The sequence below is a fragment of the Lichenostomus cassidix genome, chromosome 3 (assembly GCF_008360975.1).
Source record: "Lichenostomus cassidix isolate B80296 chromosome 3, HeHo_3.0, whole genome shotgun sequence".
Classification (NCBI taxonomy): Eukaryota; Metazoa; Chordata; class Aves; order Passeriformes; family Meliphagidae; genus Lichenostomus; species Lichenostomus cassidix.
In genome coordinates this window covers 8,707,723-8,721,265 of record NC_139483.1, presented here as the reverse complement: position 1 = coordinate 8,721,265, position 13,543 = coordinate 8,707,723, and the positions used below count along the sequence as shown (strand labels likewise).

Here is a 13,543-nt window from a genome sequence, read left to right as displayed (position 1 = left end):
CGGGTGAGCTGTGTGGGGAGAGGTGGCTGTCCCCTCTCCCTTCCCTCCTCCTGCCACTGGGCTCAAACTGGGATCCTTGCCTTTTCATGGGAGCATTTGGGGCTAATGCAGGAGGTGCCCAGATCTAAATTAAGCTCCTTGGATGATGGTAGTGACTGAGATTTGGCTTTTATTCGAGTTGGGTGCAACGGTGGGGTTTTCACATTGTTTTCTCTGAAGCGAGGGGTAGCAGCGCTTTGCCTGTGAGAGAGGGGACCCCAAGCGCACCCATGAAAAATAAATCCCTGGTTAACCCCCCCCCAAGTAATTTCTTCTTTATGATCAGCTACGTAAATACAGTGTCAGGAGTGATCTGCTCCTGACTCTGGAGGTTTCCTTTTGTTCAAGCAAGGCGCAGCCAAGCAGACAGGAGTTTCCTCAGCTGCTTTGCTGTTATCACTGGCACTGTCAGCTGGGAGTTATTTTATAGATCACCGACATGAAGGTGCATTGCATTGCAGCGTGGGCAGTATCTGAAATATTTTCTCCTATCTGCCAAAGGCTATCGCGTAGTGTCGTGACAGGGGAGGCAGGCTTGAAGGAAGGCATGAACTTTTAAAAAGGGTTTTATGCGTACAGAGGTGGGCTGCTTTGAAGGGATTTTTTTTTTTTTCCCACCCGATTTTGCTGTGAAGGGGAAAAGCTTGGCAGAGTGGGCGGAGGGTGGTGCGGCAGGGAGGTGCCCGGGGCTGGTGAGGATGCTCCGGTGAGCTGCCGGCCCCGCACAGCAGCGCCTTAGAGCGAGGGGAACCCTCCAGCCAGGGTCTAGCTGAGGGAAGCTCGGCTCGCTGCTGTTGAATAAAAATTGTAATCCAACAAGTCTAACTAGAAAATGGGTTTCTAAAAGCTCTGGAGTGCTGGGTACATAAAGCTATTTGAGCAAATTACAAGAATCGCTCAGGGGCACGAATGAAATCAACACTTTAATTGCCTCCAAAATGAAGATTTATACCCCATTTTCCCAACGAATCATTATTTTATTAAAGTGAAAGCTAAAGAAATGAAGCTATAGTTTTGGGGTTGCCGGGGGTCGCTGTGTTTCTCCGCCGCCCCGCGCCCCCCTTCCTGCCGCCCGGAGCGCGGACACTGCGCGCCCTGCTCCGTCCCTGTCCCGCTGCGCGGCTGGCCGCGGGCTCAGCCCTTCAGCCCGGCTGCTGCGAGCGCTCCGGCTCCGCGCACCCACCGTGCGCACCCGCGGAGCTGCGCGGGGAGCGGCCCTTTGCTTTCCCCGTCCATGGGAAGAGGTGCAAAGCCGCGCTTTTCCACCCCCTCCCTTCTCCCCCCGGGCGGTGAGGCGGCGGGTCAAACCCGCGGAGGTTGCGCGGCGGGCGCTTGGCGGGGGATGCGCAGCCCCTCCGGTAAAGCGCGGTGCCAAGCCCGGCCCCGGCGCGGCCGGCAGTATCGCGGCCCTAATGGTTCAATAATAAGGTGTTGAGTGCTGGTCGCCGGGGCGGCTAATTAGGATGTGACTGCGCAGGGCGCGTTTATGGCTGCGCGGCTCCGGGATGCGCGGGCGCGCAGGGCCGGGCGGTGGGATGGCAGCGAGGGGCCGCTCCGGCCGTGGGGCCCCGCGGCTCTGCTTGGGAGAGTAGTAAAAGAGTAAGTATGTAAAAGCTTTTATTATGGATTTAATTACATTTTCTTATATTGTGGTAGTAAAGGTTACAGTTAACAGGGTGTTTTTTTCTTTTAATTTATTGGCTTCCCCTTATTTATTCTTTCCCCATAGGCCCCTCAAAGGCAGTGCCTTTAAGTCCCCCCGGTTAATGGAAAGCAATGACACTAATGCTAGATTTTGCAAAGTAAAGCCCTATAACACTAACCATTGTTCGGTGATTTAACCAGCTCAGTGGCACTAGGTCACTAAAATAGCATCCTTCTCCCACGGGCTCGACCCCGCTGCCTGCCAGGGTGAGACCTGCCGAGTTGGTGTTTACCGTCACGGCTCCACAAGTAACGAGGCGGCAGGAGTTTGGGCTTTTTGCTGGGGATAGTTGGACTCAAAATCAACCAGACCCCGGGACTTTAAAAAAAAAAATCTAGCTGAAGAATCGCAGCCATTCTCAGAAGTTTTCAAAATAAACCTTTTTTAATCATTAGCTTTTCAAACATTTGCGTGTTTAAATTTTCAAATGTTTGTTAGAGCCCAGAAAGATTTAGAACGCAGCTGTTGTGTGATGTGTCTGGGAAAACTCCTTCTGATTAAAAAAAAAAAAAAAAAGCCCAAAGACTGACTGTAGTCCAACAGCAGAAATTCGGTTTTGTAGGTAATCCTGAACTGTTCTGTGGGGCTGTTTTCTTGAAGTCACATCACCTTGGCACCCAGGTGCTCTAGTCCAAACTGTAAAATTCTCCTACCAAGAGCATGTCTACAGAAAGCCTTTAGAAAGTCCTTTAAGGAAAACATGGTACAAAGTATCCACCACATCCAAATAAAGTACATTAGCCGCATAGGATAGATTTTATAGGGATGAAACTGTATTTTTCTTACTGAAAATAAACTTGTTGAGCGCATCTACAGTAGCATTGCTTGACAAAAATTACAATTTAATAATGCACAAGCCAATTACAGATGCAGAAACTTTTAAAGGCAAATCGGCAAAGAGCCAAATTCCTATAGGAATTATAAGGGAAACGATCAAAAAATGAACATGAAATAAGACTTCCTGCAAGAAGGTCCATATTTCAACATTATTTGACTCCACTGTCAGGGAAATTGTTGAAGGATAGTAAACCGATACTAGAGTCTCAGTCATTTTTGTTACAGTCTTAAATGTTTGCAACTGTGGTGTTTTAGATGGCCCTTCTTGGGTGATAATATATCACATATATATACACGTATATAATAAAGGAACACCTCTATTTATGTTGCAATAGATTTTATTTTAATGTGTGCGGTTCCAGAGTTGCTCTAACAAAAATGCAGATAGATAGCAGCTTTTTTTTTTAAATGGAAAAATTACTTAAAATATATTCTTTACAAAGAAAGCATCATAAACTGGAATCCAATATAAAGCATAGCTGAAGGTGGTAGAGTTGTTCAGGGCATCGACCAGTTATGACTAGACTTAACTTTCCCAAATTCTCAAATATATTAGCTATACCTTGTAGCCAATACAAAAATAATGCCTTAGGGAAAAAATTACTGAGAAATACTATTTTACTTCGGGACTTATTCACAGGTACTTTCGAACCACGTATGGTTTTAAAGAGGAGAGCTAAGAATATTGCTGCCTTTAGGATATGTACTCCCATATTGGAGGAACAGGCATCAAAATAATAGATGTGGTGCAGAGGGTGCAAGGTAGAATTCATTTCTGCATAATAAAAGAATTACAGCGAAGTAGGACTCTGAGAAGGGCCAATAAAATAATGTTTAAAAGGCTTGAAATTTAATTTTCTTCCTCTGACTTTGTCACTTTGAGCCAGCCCTTTTTGTTTGTTTTTGAGTGATATTTATTATTTTCGCTGTGATATTTAGAAGCTGTTACCATGCCCCAGTTTGGCAGGGTATTTAATGTAAAGATAGGACATGTTAATTTCTGTTCTGGTCATGTTTTCATCTGATGCAGTGGCTGAAATTGTATTAGCAAAATAAGGTTTCCTTAGCTCTCCATTTCTTTAAGCGAGTAAGTGCGTTGTTGAGTAGACATAAGATTGAATATATTTTCTTTAGTTTATGATTTCAATTAATGAATTTTTGGGGTTCTTTTTTATTTTGTAATCATTCAATAACCTGAAAGCAGCCATCCTTACAGCTGGGTGTAAGATTTCCTTCCTTAAGTTGCGTGCTCATGCCTAACTTCCATGTAAAGTTTTCCAAACCTCTTGTGGCAAAAACTGAACCTATCTCTTGTTGCAAAGGATAGTGTAATTCCCAGTTTTTTTGGGAATTCTTTTCAACATCAGATCTGACAGAGCTGAGATTAAACCCTAGTTAACCTAGGAATTGATCCTAACCATTTGCGAGTGTATCCCAAGGCATTCCTGTAAGCCAGGGCTCGCTGCGTCTGTGTTAGGGACTGCACATTGTTATTCTGGGGCAACTTGGAGGTTTGAAAGTTATGAAAAAAAGAGTTTTTCCTTAAGTTTAACCTTTATGGCTGAGGGTTTGAGTCTTCCCTGGCTGCTGGTCCACAGGTAACAATAAAGGTAATGGGCTCTGCATGCAGAAGGGTTACTGCAGCCCCGCGTGGGCAGTGTTAGACCTTAAAAAAATCAGATTATATTGCACTCAATCAAAATGAGTAAGTGTACATCGTGCTGATAAACACTACTTTAAAAAACAGCGAAAATCCGGCACAGCTTCTTTAAATTAGGAAATCTTTCTTTTGTTTTGTTTTGTTTTGCGTTTCTGCATTTGGGGTTTTTTGGTCACGTGAGCATGCAGTTAGGATATATCTAGTGTAATCTAAACAAGTTTAAGAAAATAGAGAGGAGAGTTGTTTCTGGTCATGAACGCTTTTGGAGGTTTCTGGAATTGTTTCCTGATGAAGGTTTTGCGAGAGAAGGAGAGACTGGGGTGCGCTGCAGTGTCACCTCATGTCCTTGGTGTATTACCTTCTTCTCCACACGCTCTGATTCTCAGAGCAGGCTTCGACTAACACGGCAAATTTGGAATAATTAGTGGTTACATTTTGCTTTTTTCCCTATGGCTGCAGCATTATTTGGAGAGGGTAGCTCTAAGAGAGCACACGTTTCGTGTTTGTGCTTCTTTGAGTGTATTTCCGTCGCTGATTAATGGCTCCGTATCTAACCCACCGCCGATACTCGTAGCGCGTCTCAAACACAACTTGTCTGCAGTTGCTTCAGCTCTTCTTTGGCCTGCTTTGCGTGGTGGCCTTTGCACTTTCACTACTTTCAAAAGGCAAAAATAAGAGGTGTAACCCATCCCTTAGTGGCATAGGTGAGAGCAGAATGCCATCAGGCCAGTGTTCTCAGAACTCTATTTTTTAATTTAGATGAGATCCCTGTAAAGCTCCAGTCCCTCAGCGGTGCTGGTGGGGTCTGGTCTCTGTTAGTGAGAGGGCTGCTGGTACAGGGGAACCCCATCGCCCCTGTGGGCTCAACTCCTTGATTTGCCTCACTGGTTGTTGCCGTTGCGGGTTCATTTATTTATTTTTGGGAGTATATATCCAAGAGGTGAAGAGCGGCGCGGAGATTTCGGGCTTACGCGAGTTGTTGTGTGTATGGAGGTGCAGGCAGCGAGTGGTTTCTGGGGGTTACTGTGTTTTGGAAAAGGGAGTTTGAGATTCGTTGGTAGATGCCTGAGCAAATATTTAAAATTTAAATGTTGGTGAGGTGGATTTAAAAAAAAAAAACAACTGAATTTGTCCTATAAGCAAAGGGTTTGTTTGCAATTTAAAAAACGAAAGAGATTTAAGAGTTATAGTACAGGGACTGCCATTTTCTTATGAACTTGCAGGGCATACATACAGAAGGTAGATGGATTTGTGCCCAAATTTGGCTGTTCTGTTGTTGGCAACGGGATGGGCTGCTTAAAGTCATGGTGGCTTCTTGTTTTGCAAGTGGGTTTTATTTTGCAAGCATTTTCGAATCCAGGCCAGGCGCCCCATTGAAGAAATGTTTTCCCCCTGCCCCTGTCAGAGGTTATATGTTAGTTGTCCATGATTTTTGGGGATCAATAAAGGGATAACTGTGAAAGGCAATCGCCCCCAACACTTGGGAAGTGGGATGAGTTGATCTAATGTTCCCTGCCTGGCCTGAAAACTCGATGAATCTCTGGGTTTGTCCACACAAGGACACTCAGGAGAGGTAAGACAAATTGATTGGGTGTAAAATTAAAGTGCATTAGTTAAAGTGCATTGCACTATTGTGTGGATGCTCTCATTCAGAAGTAAAGTGGCCTTAGTTCACTTTAGCCTAATCCCCTTTGGAGTAGGCCACTTTTCTTTTGAATGAGAACATCCACATTAACTTTTAGTTAATTCGTCTTTCCCGAGCACCCAGGCTGCCTCGTGCCCGCCGCTCCGGAGAGCTTGGGCCGGCCGGGTGCTGCCTCCCCGCCAGCTTTAGGTGAGCTTTTCATCAGGCATATTTCATCTCCACAGCAGCACTTAACCACCCCAACTGGGGCTCCACGCCCTCCTCTCCTCCTGCTCCTGCAGGAAAAGAGTGATATTGTTTTTAATGCTGCCTGGGGAAAAACTTGGAAGCTTGAATGGTGGCAGGGATTTGGGGAAGAATCCAGTTGAGGTGGCAGGGACAAGGCTCAGCCAGGCTGTACCGTGTCTGGTGGGGGCTGTGGTTTGGGCATTGCATTTCCCAGGTGAATCTGGGATCAGGCTGCTCCTGATATCAGTCCTTCTCCCGATAATCTGAGCATTTTATTTTGTGATGGTGGGATCGTGACACGCTCCCCGCATAGATAGTTTTTCCCTGTCCGCTGCTAAGTTATTTTTTAAAGACAGTGAGTAAATCTAGATTAACATTTTTCAGCTGATATTTCTAGTAAGAGAGTCAAGATTGAATGTTAGCCTGTAGGAGAGCTAATTTACCTGGTGGAAAAAAGTAATGGTAAAATAGTTTTTGAAGCTGTTTTATATTCTTGCTTGAAGTTTACTGAGCCTTAGTTTTTGTTAGAGGTGTTTTCAGGTGTCTTCTAGAGCTTATAAGTAACCTATTTATTTACTTTTTACTGGCTAGGCCATGTGTGCATACGCTGTGCCATGTCACATGCTTGCCATTGCCCCTTTCATTCATAATAAAATTTACAAGGCTTCTTGCATTAGTAAGCAATTTGCTATTGGAGCCTTTCCTAGAAATACAGAATTCTATTTCACCAAAGTATTGTGTTTCCTCTTCAATCAGTACTGAGGTGAGCTATTTTCTCAAGGACTCTCCAGGCATCTATATGATATTCCCACTCGGGCAGATGATCTCCAAAACTGCATTACCTACTTCTTCATCCTGAAGAGCCATTGCATTAAATTAAAATTCTCTTATTAGCGTCACTGGATTTTCAATTTGGCCAGTTGGTTTTGTTTGCAGCTTGGCCTTTTCTTTTTCTTCTGGGTTTTTTTTGTTTGGATTTTTTTTTCTAATATAAAGCAAATATGCATCTAGATCTTCTTTGATGAAGTAAACTGGCCAACAATAAGAAGGGCAATTTTTTATTTGCTTAAAATAACTGCCTGTTTTAACTTCAGAAATACTGACCCAGAGTAAAGCAACAGCTGATGCCATCACAGGCAGTGTACTGTATTCAAACAGCTGTACAAAACGCAAAGCTGCGGTATTAATCCTGCCATTCACAGTTTATTTAAGTTTTTCAAGCTTCTCTCATATGGGCATGGCATCAATGCCTAATTATGCCTCCATTAGGGTTACTGGGTCCTTAATACAGAAAATTATTGTATTTAAACTTTGGAAAGCTGCATCGATGTAATATAAGATTCTTGCAGCTGGCACACATTCAGGGAAGGCAAACTTTACCTTGTAATTTTCTTTTCATTCATTTGGCCTTTAGGTTTTGGTCCAGTTTTGTTCCTGAGAAGGTCAGACCATTGCTGGTGTTTTTCACACTGGCTCTAAATAGCTCCATTTAAGTCTGCACAGCTCTCAGGAGAAGGGAGAGTAAGAGCAGATTAAAAACCCCGTGGCTTTGTCGGGGTGCAGGGCTACAAGTGTCTGTGCAAATGGAAATGGTAGAACCGATTGTCTGCAGCCTGGCACACAGGGGAATGTCTCATGGGTGTTGTGCCCTGCTCTGAACCCAGGCCAGCTGTGTCAGCACAAGCTGGGTTTGATCTGTGGACATGAAAGTCTTGACCCCTGGTAGGGCTGGTCCTACCTATGGTGTTGGGGAGTGCAGGGATGCCCCTGGCCTCAGGTGGGATATCACTGGCTTGCTGATGCTCAGCAGCAGCCCGAGATGTGTGTTCTCACATGGGGGTCAGGGGCTGCTGGCCAATATTTGGGTTAATCTTGTGAGCTAAGCATTAACCACGGCCACCCCCTCGCTAGAAACCTTGGGAGGACACAAATACTGTAGACTCAGTAGGTGGCACTTTGGTTTTAGGCTTCAGCCAGTGCAGGGGACTCTTCTTCTCCTTGGGGTGCAGTCACAGAGACACTTTGGCCCCTGAGGTCCTCCTCACACCTGCATCATGGAGTTACCTTATGTAGGTAAAGCGGGCCAAATTTTTGATGAGGGGAGTGTCCCAGTGGCTTGTGATTAATAAATTTTCTCTTGTGTGCTGTTGTGCATTGTTATGAGGAAGTAGTGTCACTGCTGTGTTCTGGTGATGGGTGCAGCTGTGTCACCAGAAGGTCATTTGAAGCCACAGCTTTGCTCTCCCCTTTGCTCGTGTTCACACAGGCATTTTGGGCAGCACTTGACATGGTCAGGGGTTCAGTGGCTGAGTAGCACTGCTGGGCATCACTGTGACAGGAGGGTAATGGGCAGAGAAGCCTTTCAAGCAGATATGTGAGTCGGTAGCAAGCAGCTTCCCGTCGTTTCTCGATATTTGTTGGGATGCTTGGGAAGAGGGGCCCTGTGTTTGCATGGATGCTTGGGATGAGATGCTTGTGCACACCGGTGACAGCTCGGGCACTATGCTCAAGCCATTCCCTCCTTTACCTCTCTCAGCCTGGAGGATTTTGCAGCTGTGTTACCCCTGGAGGCTCCTGGCCCTCCTCCCTGTTGTGCAACCAGTTTTACTGGCGTGGCTTCCACTCACTATGGGAGCATTGTTGTGCTTTCCCTGTGTCCCTGAGGCCCGTGGTGGTGTTTCATGGCAGGGTATGTAGAAAAAGCAGGGTACGTACAGACGTGTCTTGCTACATTCATCTGACTCCTGCTAGGGCTCTCTTTTTCATTACTATTTCCCTTAAAGCCAGAGCGATGGTGTGCACATGACTGGTATGTGCAAGGAGGATTAATTTTGTTGTTAAATGCACATGTGTGCGTCGAGCCAGCGTTTGGTCCTCAGTGACAAGTGTTGGAGAGATCCTTTGGGTGAGAAGTGATGCAGCGATGCTGGAGGGGCACGGGTGGGAAATGCTGCTCTGCTGACGGCATGAGGCAGGAGGGGAGATGCTGATTTGCTTCCTAGGTCTGTTGCTGAGGTTCTGGAGCAAGATGGTTAGGTGCTTGTGAGCTGAGATTTTCTACTTCTCCTTTTCCCTTATCATCAGGTAGGGTTGATACCTTAATTTATATGTCATATAGCGATAGCAAGGTATATATAGGAGATAGTTAAGAATAAGCTGTGATATGTTGAAGTAATTATTTCACTCTGTGGGTAATTAAAAGAAAATGTTGCAAAGAAAGCAAAATGTTTCTGTTTGGTGTCACAGAAAAGCACTAAGCTGAATTGGAAGGCTGATGGTAAACATTGTTTTTGGTGGCTTTATGCTTTGGTTTTGGCCTCTTCTGCTATTTTCCACTTAATTAGCATTTTTTAAAGGTATTTAAAGGACGAAAGGGGTAAACTGAAACTCTGGATGGAGTAGGTAGCCGTGCTGCTGGTAATTTCTGCGGAAGGAGCAGAGCTGTGGGGTTGACTGGAAACATTTGTGAGGTGGTGGCCAGCCTGCCTGTCCCAAGATCTGCCTGTCCTGAGGCATGGATCCACGAGGCCATGCCACGAGCCCTGTGCTGCTACAAGCATCACTGGCTCCTCCAAACCTCTTGGGAGGTGCAGTGGGACCACACAGACCTCTCAGCCCAACATTTTTGGGTGACTCCGGCAGCTTCCAAGCCACCCCTCAATGAGGGGGTGAAGGCATCTGGGAGCCACGGCCACCTCAGCCTGGCTAACCACCCCTGGAGCTCACGGGCCTCTGGCTCCCGCAGCTGGGGCTCGGTGTGTTTTGTGGCCACTGGCTCGCTGGCGTGTGGCTCGCAGAGCCAAGCCGTGCGGCCGCGGCCGCCTCGCTGCGAGTTTGGCTCGTTGTGAAATGGTAGAAAGTGGGGGAGCTGCTCGGCGCAAGGGTTTGGCCATGAGCGCTGGAAAATGTGAATCACGGGGATTCCAGTTTTAAGCCTTCTGGAGATAACGGGCAGCACGTACTGGAGTGCGTGACTCGCAGAGGGCCTTAAAAAACAAGGCGGTGCCCTCAAGATTGAGCAAACGTTTTATAATCAGCAACACATTTTATACCCAGCACAGGCTTTGCAGGTATCGCATCTAGCCAGACAGAAAGGTGTAGCTGGAGCAAAGCTAATTATACTGTAATTTAATTTTGGTGTTGAACAACAATGCAAGGCGAGCGGGCTCTTGAATCCTGCAAACAATGTGCTGTAATCAAAATACGCTGACTCCGAATGGCGTCTGTTGTCAGTTAGCTAAAAAGACCATTTGATAGTTGTGACACAAGCTCAGGGTTTTTGCTTGTGATGGAGCTGGAATGAAGCGTGGCTGTTGCAGAGCATGGGCTGTGCTTGTGCTTTCCCTGCCCAAGAAGCCCCACTTGGGCCGATGGGGTGTTGGAAGTCAGAGCCTACATTTAAGCAATGTAAGAAAATTTGCTGCGGGCACCCCAACAGGTTAATTTTTGTCTTCCCAAGAAGTACCATCCCTAAAAATCTGTAAGGGGAATTCTTGGAGATGTAGGTTTTGCTGTAAGTAAGCCTTTGCTGTTTGTCTGAGTCAAGATATTCAGGGTGAAGTGCACTTCTCTCCACAGCACTGACTCCCACTGAGGCTGCCTGCTGAGACCCTGGTGGGAGAGAAGGGAGAGGGTGGGAGAAGCTGAGGTTGAGGTCTCCCTCTTGCCCAGATCTGTCTGGATAGGTCAGTTTTGGGACCTCAGCCAGTCATCTGACAGCCTGGGCTGTCTCATTTGTACCTGAGCATCTGGCAGGTCCGCTTCTAAATGACTTTTAACACATAAACACAATAAAAGGAAGGGACGGAAGGCTCTCATTTTCAGGCTAAGTGGCGAGGCATTTTTCCTGTTTACACCTTTGGAGGAATCATTACATGAAATATTGAACAGGAAACTCTTATTTGTCTCTGAAGACCTTTTTCCTGGTCTGGAAAGATGTGGAAAATTCTCTGGTTTTATTAAATTTAGTAGGAACCAAGGAGGACTAACACACCTCAAGGACTTGCACACCAGCTTTCTGGGTGTAGCAGTGTTGTTTGGGGCTGACTTTTTACATGCTTCTGCATGATATTTAAACATTAAAAAAAAAAAAAATCTATGTGGAGCAGTGATTTTAATCTGACTGCAAAGCTGTGTTTCCTTGTGTCAGAAAAGGTCCAGGGATTAATGCTATCTAGTGATATGTCTCTTATCAAAGGGAGGAGACAGGTTTACAATGCGGGGTTGCTCTAAATAGAAAGTACTAGTCAATGTTTGTTGTGTGGGAGACAAAAACCCTGCATCACCATCAGCTGGCTCAGTTAACCTGGCTGGGCAGGCAGTGTTTACTGTTGAGCTGAGATGAAAAAAATAATAAAGAAAAAGGAATGGAATAAGGTCAGTCAAATTTTAAGGCCCAGTGTGATTGTCTGTTGCTATTCAGGCTTCATAGGTGTCCATCAAGGCTACCACGTGCAGCAGCCTCTAATGCAAGAAGAAAAATCTGAAGTCTAAGTGTCTAAAAGCTGCTTGCTTTTGGTAGTGCCAGAGGTGACTTTGGGTGCCTCTGGAGTCCTTTCTCAAAGAAAAGTCCATCTGCCCATGCTGTCCCCCCGGAAGGACTTTGGAGATGATTCCCCAAGCACAGCAGGTTTGATTTCAGCATAGGCAGAAGGTGTTGGAGCTGTGCTTCTGACAGAACACAGCCCAGGCTAGGGGGGCTCTGTGTAGCTGTGAACACGTGCAGCCCTGTATGCACACAAACACGCACAAATGGGTTTTTTAAAGTCTTGCCCCTGCAGAGTTGACAGGCTTTGGTGCCTTCTGGAAGAGAAGAGCTGTGGTTTTTCTCCTTCCTCTTTGTCTTTACGTCCCACCCAGTCTGATGATCTCCGTTTCATTCTCCTTTATTTTTTGTGGTTTATGTTTGCTGCTTCTAATTATTCTTTTTCCTTTGGAAAGCACTATCACCCTGTCCTTTTGCATTTGCATTTTCCATTCATCCTGTTTAGGACCATCAGGCCCTTTCCTCTTCTCTCCCTGCCATGCTCTGAGGGCAAGGAGGGGGTCAGAAGGCTGTGTTGTGTTAGAGATGCCTCCATGGGTACCCAGCTGGTGTTGTGCTGCACACACCTGGGCAGGGCCAGTGCTGAGGCATGACAGCAGAGCTAATGGAAAGCACTGGTGGCTTTTGGTGGATGTTGGTTTGGTGACCTTTGACAGCATGCAGTGTTGGTTGTACCTCTGGTCTCTTCAGGTAAAATCCTGCCCTTGTGAAATGCAGTTTCAAAAGTCCTGTTTATTTCTAGTTTTCTATCCTCTCTGGTATTCACATTGATACTCTCTCTCATTCCTTTTATCTGTTTGTCTTCTGTGTTGCATGCATAAAGACAGCTTATATCTTATTTTTCCTATGCGGCTGCGAAGAGTTAGAGAAGAGTCTTACCCTCATTTGCAATAAGGGGAAACTAAAGATAGAAAGCTTATGACTTTTCTGGGGCTAGGAAGGGAATCCAGGTCAGGGCTGAGACTTCCATGCAGAATTTTTTCTGCTTTTTAGTTCGCCAGGCCTTGCCTCCTCTAACGCTGCAAAGGTTTCCATCTGTGCACAAGTCGCCCTCGCTGTTCTGCTTAGTTGCAGGCGGAGTTATCGCCTGCCTGTCATTTCAACGACCTTATTTCCCTACACTTGGAACACTGTTTTTTCCATCTGAACCTGTGCCTTTGTTGTTGTTATTCTATTAAAAATAACTCACCTTTGAATCAGAGTTGCATGAAGCAGATTATGCAAGGGTTGTTGGCAGTAAAAAGCATCTATTTTTCAGCATTTTGAAGTTTCTACATGTACGATTTATTCTGACCCCCTTGGTTTTGGTTGTATTGGGTATGATGTCTCCGCTTGGTTTTGGCAGGCTGGGAGGTGGGATTTCTAGTTGTCAGCCTTGGTTAGTCCCACCAGGAGATGTTCAGGTGGCAAAGTCATAAGTGGGTCCTCTCACAAAATCGAGTTAGTCATGACTTTGGATTTCGTGGTCCCCAAAATCCCACACTTGAGGAAACTGGTCTAGTGGAAGGTGTCTTTGCCCATGGCAGCTGGTTGGAACTAGATGATCTTTAAGGTCCCTTCCAACTCAAACCATTTTATAATTCTATGTTTGAATAAACAATGTATGTGTGTGAAATCTAGGAAATACATGGCTCTGTATTTTTTGTATTGTCACAGTATATTTTCAGTCCTCTATACTGATTGGTATTTTTCTTCCAAATTAAGAGAAAAATCAAAAGCTTTCTTATATGCTGGATGGGGAACAGGCTACCTGAGGATTCTTATTAGCCATGCCCTCCAGAAGTGAAGAGGGATAATAAGGCTTGTGCATTGCAAGGACCAGATCTGTCTATCGTGTCGTTGTAGCTCTAGTATCAGTCCTATGGATTAACCACTTAAGGTATT

The 13,543-nt window shown here is 45.6% G+C and overlaps 1 protein-coding gene across 6 annotated transcripts in view; it reads left to right on the top strand.

The window, feature by feature from the left end:
• The window catches only part of MEIS1 (Meis homeobox 1), a 203,214-nt gene that overhangs the window by 103,579 nt on the left and 86,092 nt on the right, over positions 1-13,543 (top strand). The gene's annotated exons all lie outside the window — the stretch shown is intronic.